Source organism: Triticum aestivum, chromosome 7B (assembly GCF_018294505.1).
Source record: "Triticum aestivum cultivar Chinese Spring chromosome 7B, IWGSC CS RefSeq v2.1, whole genome shotgun sequence".
Classification (NCBI taxonomy): domain Eukaryota; kingdom Viridiplantae; phylum Streptophyta; class Magnoliopsida; order Poales; family Poaceae; genus Triticum; species Triticum aestivum.
In genome coordinates, this window is record NC_057813.1 from 17,585,197 (window position 1) to 17,596,562 (window position 11,366).

Here is an 11,366-nt window from a genome sequence, read left to right on the forward strand (position 1 = left end):
GGAGGGGTGCGGGGGGTCGGCGGTGGCGGTTGAGTAGGGGAATTGAGGGTGCGGGGGGTCGGCGGCGGCGGCCGGTGGACCGGGGGGGTGCTCGGCGGTGAGTGGGACCGGATCTGGCGAGGTGGGATAGCGATCGAGATGGAGGGGGATCGAGATCGAGTGTCCATGAAATTTAAAAATATTCATGATAGTTCAAAAAGTGCCCATGAAATACAATCGAGACATGAAGGCTACGATTTAATTAAATACAATCTTCTTGCCCTTCTTTTTCGCAAATGGGGTTCTTCTGTGGAACGGACGTCCTTTAGGTAGGGTGGTCCTGCTTCTTCTTGTGGTGTATGCTGCTACTTCATCATCGTCGTCATGTTCGATCCTCGGGTCGCCGTACTTGTCGAAGTCTTGCTCATTGGCTACTCCATCCATTCCGATGATCTTCCTTTTGCCTCTCCTCACGACAACACGACTGGGCTTTGACGGGTCGGTAATGAAGAAGCATTGGTCCACTTGGGAAGCCAGTACCCATGGCTCATTTTTCACGGTGACGTTTGCGCCCGCGGTCTTGGATTTGGCTTCGGGTATAACCATGGTGGTGAAATACCGGTCTTCTTTTATGACGCTCTTGGCCCATCTGACACGGAACATCGGGACCTTCTCTCCAGCGTAGCTCAGCTCCCAGATCTCCTCGATCCTTCCGTAGTATCTGTCCTTGTCGTTACCGGTGTAGGATTCCATCGTTACCCCGGAGTTCTGATAACCATCGCTCTTCATGTCCTTGGCCTCGGTGTAGAATGTGTAGCCATTGATATCGTATGCCTCATAGGTCATCAGGTTGTGCTCGGCGCCCTGTGACAAGGCGAATATGAGTTGTTCTTCCGCGGAAGAATCCTCATGTAAAGGGTACGACAGAAGCTTCTGCTTGAACCAACGCGTGAAACATGAGTTGTGCTCTTTGAGTATATCTCCGTCCGTCCTCTGTTGGCCTCGGTCATTGTACGTCTTCTTAATAAAGGTTTTGTGCTCTACCACCCAAGGATCGACCACGTCTATGTGTTGTAGCGCGACTAGGTTTGCTCTTTCAAAGTCGGCGAGTCGACCCTCGAAGTCGACATGCATTTCGCGGCGACCCTCACGGTGACCCCATCCAGCGAGCCTGCCGAGGTGCCTGTTGACGGGCAGACCAACGGGGTTCTCGATGCCTAGATAATTCGTGCAGTAGGAGATGCACTCTTCGGTCAGAAAGCCCCTGGCTATGCTTCCTTCTGGACATGACATGTTGCGAACGTATCCTTTGATGACACCATTCATCCTTTCAAACGGCATCATGTTGTGCAGGAACGTCGGCCCGAGTTGGATGATATCCTCCACTATATGGACCAGCAGATGCACCATAACGTCGAAGAATGCGGGCGGGAAGTACATCTCAAGCTCGCATAGTATCACCACGATCTCTTCCTGTAGCCTTCTGAGTTGCCTCACGCCAATCGACTTCCGAGAGATGACGTCGAAGAAGTTGCATAGGCCAAATAGCGTTTCACGGACGTGCGCGTACATGATCCCACGGATTGCAACTGGAAGTATCTGCGTCATCAGCACGTGACAGTCGTGAGACTTCATCCCGCTGAACTTCTACTTCGCTGGGTCTAGGTATCTGCTTATCTTCCCCGCGTAACCGTAAGGAAGTTTTACTCCTAGGAGGCAGGTGAAAAACTGCTCGATCTCCTCCTGACTTAGAGTGAAGCACGCGGGAGGGTAGTCATTTCCGGTCTTCTTGGCCTTTTTGCCTTTGCGACGACTTTCTGTGTCCTGCTTCGCCTCATCATCATCATCAGCAGCAGCATCATCATCATCATCATCATGTATAGCGTGAAGCTCCTGCCTGATGCCCATTGATTTCAAGTCTGCCCTTGCTTTCGGCCCATCTTTGGTCCTCTCTGGCATGTTGAGCAGGGTACCAAGCAGACTCTCGCACACGTTCTTCGTGATATGCATGACATCAAGGCTGTGAGGCACACGGTGGATCTTCCAGTACGGCAAGTCCCAGAAAACAGACCTCGTTTTACATACCTTCAGCAGCGGCTCTGGCGCCTTTCGCTTCTTTCCCGGCTCTGGCGCCTTTTGCTTCTTTCCCGGCAGTGGGCAGTCTTTCCAATTTTTCAACAGCTTGTCTATTTCCTCGCCGCTCCTCGTACACGGGCGTTTTTGGGGTTCGGTTTCACCATCGAACAGATCCTTGCGTTTCCACCACGGGTCATCGTCGCGAAGCCACCTTCGATGTCCCATGAACACGGTTTTCGAAGACCCGGGATCTCTATCTAGCTGGCGATACGTTGTGTCATCCATGCACCTTACGCATCCAGAAAATCCGTGGACTACCTGCCCCGCAAGATATCCGTAACCGAGATAGTCGTGCACCGTCGTGAGCAGTGCGGCTCTCATAGGGAAATATTCTTTCTCTGCGGCGTCCCACGTATTGGCTGGCGTTTTCCACAGCGTGTCAAGCTCCTCTTTTAGCAGCCCCAGATACAGATTGATGTCGTTCCCTGGTTGTTTTGGCCCTTCAATTAGCATACTCATGTGAATGTACTTCCTCTTCATGCACAACCAGGGGGGAAGGTTGTACATCCACACAAACACAGGCCAGGTGCTATGTGTGCTTCTTTGGCTGCCAAATGGATTGACTCCATCGGTGCTCGCGCCCAGCACGATGTTCCTTGGATCATTCCCAAATTCTGGGTATTCTAAGTTCAACGCTTGCCACTGGCTCGCATCCTTAGGGTGACTCAGCATCTTGTCTTTTTTATCCATCTCCGGATCATTTGCGTCATCTTCTCGCTTCTTCTCCTCCCTATCCGCGTGCCAACGCAGGAGCTTTGCTACCTTAGGGTCCGCGAAATACCGCTACAGACGAGGAGTGATCAGAAAGTACCACACCACTTTTCGAGGAGCTTTCTTCCTCTTCTTGTATCGAGTGACACCGCACACCGGACATATGGTAGACTCCGCGTGCTCGTCCCGATAAATGATGCAATTGTTCATGCACACATGGTATTTCACGTGCGGTAAATCCAGAGGACACACGATTTTCTTCGCCTCCTCCAAACTGGTCGGGCACTTGTTCCCCTTGGGAAGACGTTCGTGCCAGAATGACATCTTCTCGTCGAAGCATGTGTCGGTCATTTTGTGTTTTACCTTCATCTCCAGAGCCATGAGCGTTACTTTCAGGCGGGTATCCTCGGGCCTGCATCCTTCATACAATGGAGTAACCGCGTCTAACTCAAGTTGATCCATCTTGGCTTTCTCTCGGGCGGCAGCTCTTGCGTTATCCGTCTGCTTGAGAAGCAGCTCTTGAATATGAGGGTCCTGCACCCAGCCCATCGATGGTCCAGCTTCGTCTGCTCCGCCGGCATCATCATCATGTCCTGCATCTTCTTCTACATGATGACTGTGTACAGCATCACCGTCGTGATCATCTCCTGGGGATTCTTCGTCTTCTCGCCTGCCCGAGCCGCGGTGGTTGTCTTGCTGCCCTTCCTCATTTCTTGCCCGGCCCCATGGACAACTTCGTAGTCATCTTCATCACCTTGCCACCGATAGCCATCCATGAAACCACGCAAGAGCAGGTGGTCCCGCACCTGCCCGGAATCCAGGTCCGCAATAAGGCTATTCAGCTTGCATCTTCGACACGGACATCTTATCTCCGTCTCGTTCTTTTGAAGCATCTCGGCCTTCGCGGACCTCAAAAACCTATTCACGATGCCTTCGGTCATTGTGCGGACCATGGTCGCCTGTGGGGTAGAGCAAAACGATATTTTAGAACCAAGAAAAAATTTGGCATGACTTTCCCTAAAAATAGGACCAAAAAGAATGCTTAATGCCAAAATTCTCGCCGAAACGGAAATGAATCAACATTCCGGCAAAATATTGGCAACTATCGCATTTCAAATACCGGTACACCTCCAAACACAAACACATATGCAAAACCACAAACATATGCAACACCACGAACATACATAGATCTAGCTAGGCCATAAAAAGTGCATGTGCACATTGTTGTAGGGAGAACAACATAAATATAGCTTCCGCCCTTACTTACCGAGCAAAACAAGGTAACTTAACCACTTAATTTGAATGAATTTATGGTGGAAATGAGGTGAAAAAGAGGAGGCACCCGAGACAAGAAGGAGGCGGTGGAGAGAATGAAGTGGGGAGAAAGTGAGTGTGGGAGGAGAGGCTGTCCAAAATATCTTGTTGCTGCCCACTTACTAATGGCGCACCAACCACAAATGCGCCATTAGTAATCCAGGTTACTAATGGCGCACCCCCTGGTGGTGCGCCATTAGTAGTTTTGCAAAAAAAATACTAATGGCGCACTACCAGACGGTGCGCCATTACTAGTTTAAACTAGTAATGGCGCACCGCGTGCGAGTGCGCCATTAGTAGTTTTGCAAAAAAAGGAATAAAAAAAATAATAAAAAAACAACATTAGTGGCGCACTCTCTGGCAGGTGCGCCATTACTAGTTACAACTAGTAATGGCGCACTACCTATGGATGCGCCATTAGTATGTTTGGACAGGCGCACTAGTTCAAAAAAAATTTGATACTAATGGCGCACCGTGTGCCAGGTGCGCCATTAGTAGTTTCAACTCTAATGGCGCATCAGAAGGTGGTGCGCCATTAGTATATACTAATGGCGCACCACTTGTCAGGTGCGCCATTAGTGTCAATCCCATATATAGCCCTTTTTCTAGTAGTGGGCGCTAGCCGTAAAATCTTCACAGACGGGCTGCATTCCATGGGTTTGGCTCGAGTCGGTTGTCAGATGCATTGCGTAGACGGTATGCACCGCCGGTAAGGACTTGGTCAGTGATGAAGGGACCTTCCCATTTGGGCTTAAGTTTGTCCTTTTTCTTGTCCGGCAGGCGTAGAACTAGCTCGCCAACGTTGTAAGTTTTGGCCCGTACTTCTCTGCTTTGATATCTTCGAGCCTGCTGTTGATAGAATGCGAAACGGGATTTTGCCACGTTGCGCTCCTCCTCTAAAGCATCCAGACTGTCCTGCCGATCTAACTTGGCTTCTCTTTCCTTGTACATGCACACGCGAGGTGAGTCATGAATTATGTCGCAGGGCAAAACTGCCTCAGCGCCGTATACCATGAGAAATGGTGTGAATCCAGTTGTGCGGTTTGGCATGGTCCGCAGCCCCCGGAGTACGGAGTCTAGCTCCTCTACCCAGTGCGTGTTAGATTCCGTGAGGGACCGCACTAATCTGGGTTTGATGCCGCTCATGATTAGACCGTTTGCTCGTTCCACTTGACCGTTAGTTTGAGGGTGATAGACCGAAGCGTAGTCGAGCTTGATGCCCATGTTTTTGCACCAGAGTTTAACCTCATCGGTCGTGAAATTCGTGCCATTATCAGTGATGATGCTGTGGGGGACGCCAAAACGGTGTACTACACCGGATATGAAGTCTATCACAGGTCCGGATTCTGCCGTTTTAACCGGCTTGGCCTCTATCCATTTGGTGAATTTGTCCACCATGACCAATAAGTATTTGTGCTTGTGGGTTCCCCCTTAAAGGGGTCCAACCATGTCAAGCCCCCAGACCGCGAACGGCCAAGTGATGGGTATAGTTTTGAGGGCGGTGGGTGGCATGTGGCTCTGATTAGCAAAGAGCTGGCAACCAACGCATCGTTGGACTAAGTCCTAAGCATCTGCTCGGGCTGTCGGCCAATAAAATCATGTACGGAAGGCCTTGCCTACAAGTGCCCGGGCTGCCGCATGGTGCCCGCCGAGTCCGGCATGAATTTTAGCCAGGAGATTTCGCCCTTCCTCTTCGGAGATACACCTTTGAAGGACTCCGGTTGTGCTTTTCTTATAAAGTTCTCCCTCATGGACCTTGTAGGCTTTAGATCGCCGAACTATGCAGCGGGCCTCATTTTGGTCTTCGGGAAGTTCCTGCCGGATTAGGTAGGCTAGGAATGGTTCTGTCCACGGGGCAATTACTGCCAGTATTTCATGGGCCAAATCTGTTATTTCATTGGCCGAGCCACCGATTGTGTCGGAATGTTCTGCGTTAGGTGATGCAGTTTGTTCCGGATTGTTATTTCCGGACTCCCCTTCCCATAATACGGATGGCTTAAAGAGCCGCTCCAGGAAGATGTTTGGAGGGACGGTGTCGCGTTTTGCGCCGATGCGTGCTAACACGTCTGCTACCTGGTTATTATCCTGGGCTATGTGGTGGAATTCGAGTCCCTCAAACCGGGCTGACATTTTTAGCACAGTGTTACGGTAGGCTGCCATTTTCGGATCCTTGGCGTCAAAGTCTCCATTTATTTGGGATATTGCGAGGTTCGAATCCCCGCGCACCTCTAGGCGTTGAATACCCATGGAGATTGCCATCCGGAGGCCATGTAGAAGGGCCTCGTATTCGGCTGCATCGTTGGAATCCATGTACATTATTTGAAGTACATATTGGACTGTGTCTCCGGTTGGGGACGTCAGGACGACGCCAGCCCCCAAGCCCGCCAACATTTTGGAGCCGTCGAAATGTATGATCCAATTGGAGTATGCACCATACTCTTTAGGGAGTTCGGCTTCGGTCCATTCGGCGACGAAGTTGGCCAGGACTTGCTACTTTATAGCTCGCCGTGATTTGTAGGTTATGTCAAATGGTAAGAGCTCGATGGCCCATTTTGCAATCCTACCCGTCGCGTCGCGATTGTTTATAATATCGTTGAGAGGTACTTCGGAGGCCACCGTTATGGAACACTCTTGAAAGTAGTGTCGCAGCTTCCGGGATGCCATGAACACCGCATACGCTATCTTTTGATAATGTGGGTATCGGGACTTGCATGGAGTCAAGACAGTGGATACGTAGTACACTGGTTTTTGAAGAGGGAATTTGTTCCCTTCTGTTTCTCGTTCGACGACGAGTACCGCACTGACAACTTGATGTGTTGCTGCGATATATAATAGCATTGGTTCGCCCAGGTTGGGTGCGGCCAGGACCGGATTTGTTGCCAATACGGCTTTAATTTCCTCGAGTCCGGCCGTGGCAGCATCCGTCCATTCGAAATGTTCGGTGCGCCAGAGGAGGCGATAGACGGGCAGTGCCTTTTCTCCCAAATGGGAGATGAGGCGGCTTAGAGCCGCCACGCATCCGGTTAGCTTTTGTATTTGCTTGAGGTCTTTTGGGATATCCAATTGTGACAGGGCTCGGATTTTGGCCGGGTTTGCTTCAATTCCTCTACCGGATACAATGAAGCCCAAGAGCTTTCCGGCCGGTACGCCGAAAACACATTTTCCGGGTTGAGCTTAATGTCATATGCTCGGAGGTTGTCAAATGTCACCCTCAAGTCGTCTACTAGAGTTTCGACGTTTTTGGTCTTGACGACCACATCGTCTATGTATGCCTCGACTGTTTTGCCTATCTGGGTGGCCAGACATGTCTGAATCATGCGCTAATATGTTGCGCCGGCGTTTTTGAGTCTGAAGGGCATTGTGTTGAAGCAGAATGGTCCATATGGGGTAATAAATGTTGTTGCAGCCTGGTCTTTTTCCTCCATCTTGATTTGATGGTATCTGGAGTATGCGTCAAGGAAGCACAATGAATCGTGCCATGCGGTAGCATCGATGATTTGGTCGATGCGGGGGAGAGGGAAGGGGTCCTTTGGGCAGGCCTTGTTAAGGTCTTTGAAATCGGCGCAAAGGCGCCAGGATTTGTCCTTTTTTGGTACCATTACCAGATTGGCTAGCCAGTCCGGATGTTTGATGTCTCTGATGAATCTGGCTTCTAAGAGTTTGGCTAGCTCCTCTCCCATTGCCTGTCTTTTCAGTTCGGAAAATCGCCGAAGAGCCTGTTTGACTGGCTTGAATCCTTTTAGGATATTTAGGCTGAGCACTGCCAGCCTGCGTGGGATTCCTGGCATGTCTGAAGGGTGCCAGGCGAAAATGTCCCAATTTTCCCGAAGGAATTCTCGTAGTGCGGCTTCTACATCAGGATTTAATTGTGCCCCAATGGAGGCCGTCTTTGTGGGGTCCGTTGGATGGACCTGGAATTTGACTATTTCGTCTGCTGGTTTAAAGGAGGTGGATTTGGACCTCTTATCGAGTATCACATCGTCCCTATCCACCATGGAGCGCAGCGTAGTTAGTTCGGATAATGCCTCTAAGGCTAGTGCGGCTGTCTTATTTTCAGCGCGGAGTGCTATATCTGGATCACTGGCAAGAGTGATTATTCCATTGGGTCCGGGCATCTTGAGCTTCATGTACCCGTAATGGGGTATATCTTGGAAGATTGTGAATGCCTCTCGCCCTAACAAGGCGTGATATCCGCTGCCGAATGGGGCCACTTGGAATGTGACCTCTTCGGACCTGTAGTTGTCCGGCGAGCCGAATACTACATCTAGCGTGATTTTTCCTATGTAGCGTACTTCTCGACTGGGGATTATTCCCCTGAAGGTTGTGCTGCTTCGCTCAATGCGACTCCAGTCAATTTCCATTTTTTGAAGGGTTTCTTCGTCGATGAGGTTTAATCCGCTGCCGCCATCCATGAGTACCTTGGTAAGACGAAAGTCGTCCATTATAGGACTGAGGACCAATGCGGCTGGGTCTGTTGAGCCATCCCTCCAGTACGGTTTCGTACCCTTTAGGGGGTTTTTGCTTTTTGGTTTTTAACCCAGGTGCTTGAGTATGACACACTCTTTTATTTTGGACTGGGGTTGTATTCAGGGTCGGATTGTCCCAGAACCTAGTTTCGGTTTTCCAGGCACTCTCCATCGCACATTATTTTTGTACAATGGCCGCAAGGTCGGCGAAGCATGTAACTTCGCGATGACTGATGGCGTTTATGATTCCCTTGTCCATGCAATTGTTGCAGAAAATTGAAATCGCGCTTTCTTCACGGCAGTCCTTTATCCTGTTCATAACCAGGAGGAATCTGGCCCAGTAACGATGTACTGTTTCGTTGGGCTCTTGCCGTACTTGAGATAGATCGCTTATGTTTGGGTGGGCGGGTGGAATTAAGTTTGGAACCCCGCCCGGTCTGAGGCTCGAAGGCCAAGAGGTTTCCGAATTTGGAAGCTTGGTTTGTTGGATACTTTCCAACGAACCTAGTTCGATGCCTGACTCTAGGTTCAGTATTTGATTGGCGTCCGTCCCTCCGCGGGAATCCGGCATGGAGGGATCGGGAATCCGGACATAGTTGGTTTTCAACATAGAAGAAGAGTTGCCGCATTATTCCTCTACCGCAACCATGCGGTGGGTAGCCTGGGGAGAGTTAATTTCTCTCATATCAGTTTTAAGCCCAATATGATCGTAGTCTGTAGCGACTCCCAGGGCGGCGATACGATCCAAGAGCTCGTTTACAGAGGAGAGCTCAATCGGATCTAACTGCTCGGCGAATTCCGAGCTGACGCGAAGATCGTTTTTGATGACCTGAGAGGTCATTGTTGGAGCGGTGGCCGAACAGGAGGTCATAAGGAAACCACCTAGCCGGATAGTTTGGCCGGCGGCCAAAGCCCCCTTGACAATGGTGCCGTCTTTAAAGACGGGAAAAGGCATCCTTCGTGATCGCGACGGCACAGAGGAACTCTCAATGAAAGCACCAATGTCGGTGTCAAAACCGGCGGATCTTGGGTAGGGGGTCCCGAACTGTGCGTCTAGGCAGATGGTAACAGGAGACGAGGGACACGGTGTTTTACCCAGGTTCGGGCCCTCTTGATGGAGGTAAAACCCTACGTCCTGCTTGATTAATATTGATGATCTGTGTTACAAGAGTCGATCTACCACGAGATCAAGGAGGCTAAACCCTAGAAGCTAGCCTATGGTATGATTGTTGTTCGTCCTACGGACTAAAGCCATCCAGTTTATATAGGCACCGGAGAGGGCTAGGGTTACATAGAGTTGGTTACAATGGTAGAAGATCTACATATCCGTATCGCCAAGCTTGCCTTCCACTCCAAGGAAAGTCCCATCCGGACACGAGACGAAGTCTTCAATCTTGTATCTTCATAGTCTTGGAGTCCGGCCGATGATGATAGTTCGGCTATCCGGACACCCCCTAGTCCGGGACTCCCTCAGCGGTTCTTGGGAAAAAGCAAGTAGTTAGTGCAGCGGGCCTTATAAACACGAACAGTTCCCTCTCCCGCTTCCGTCTCCCGACCCAATTCCCCCCGCTCCCCAATCTTCCTCACTCGTCCAAAAAACCCCGCTCACCTTCTTCCTCACTCGTACAGAAAACGCCTGCTCCTCTTCTTCCACTCCTACAGAAATCCCCAGCCCTCCTTCTTCCCCACTCGCACTGCCACTAGGCTCGTCTCTGGCTACTCTGCTCAAACCCGTGAGCTCGGCGCTACGCCCACAAGGAAAATGGAGTCGGCTGGCCCCAGCGCCAAGAAGATGAGGCTCCCGCCAGCGGCGATGCCGGTTGTAGATCCCGCACCCGGTAGTGCGGAGAGAAGCGGCAAGCCCCCCCACCCCGGATCTGAGGAACGGGTAGAATCTCTGATGGACCGCATCACCGATCTCCCGGGCGTCATCCTTGAGGAGATCATCTCGCTTCTCCCCACCAAGGATTGTTGCCGCACACAAGTCCTCTCAACTGTCGTCAGATATCTGTCCTTCCTGAATTTGATCTCCTCAGAGCCATCGTCTCTTCTCACCAGCGGTTCCCGCACCAGCAGGGCCCCGTTTAATGCCTCTGCATCTCGACAAGCTACCTGCTGTCCATAACCGGCAAGGTGGACTCTTGACTGACATCCCCTGAATTCGGAAAACTCCAGCAGTTTGAGTTCTACCATTACCACGAAAGTTTCATACCATGAACATACCAAGAATTCGTGCCCACACCACCTTGTCCATCTTGCGGTTTTCCTCCTCTCTCCACACCGCCACCTTCGCCCGGTGCCATCTACCAGATGATCTGGTACAAATGCTTTGACTCCCACTGCTAAAAAAAACATTCGCTTGTGGTGGTTTATCTGTCGGAGGCCTCACTGCATAGCATCATCCACTCCAGTTGCCCTGCCCTGGAGCGCTTGCTGATTGTTTTGGGAATAGAAATTGGTATCGGTTGTCTCCAAATAAAGTCGCCTCACCTTAAAATCATTGGAATTTGTTTTGAAGGACAGCAGCTCATCATCGAAGATGCCCCTTCACTTGAAAGGTTGCTCCTTCATAATTGTTCTACACCTTCAGAAATAATTGTCGTCTCTGCGCCCAAACTAGAGACCTTGGGTGTAATATGTGACCCGTTTAATAATCACAAGGAGTTGGTGTTTGGCTCCTCACTTTTTCAGGTACCGTATATTATCATCTACACATTTGTAATCATATGCTGCATTTTTAATTTGTGCACATAAGTTTTA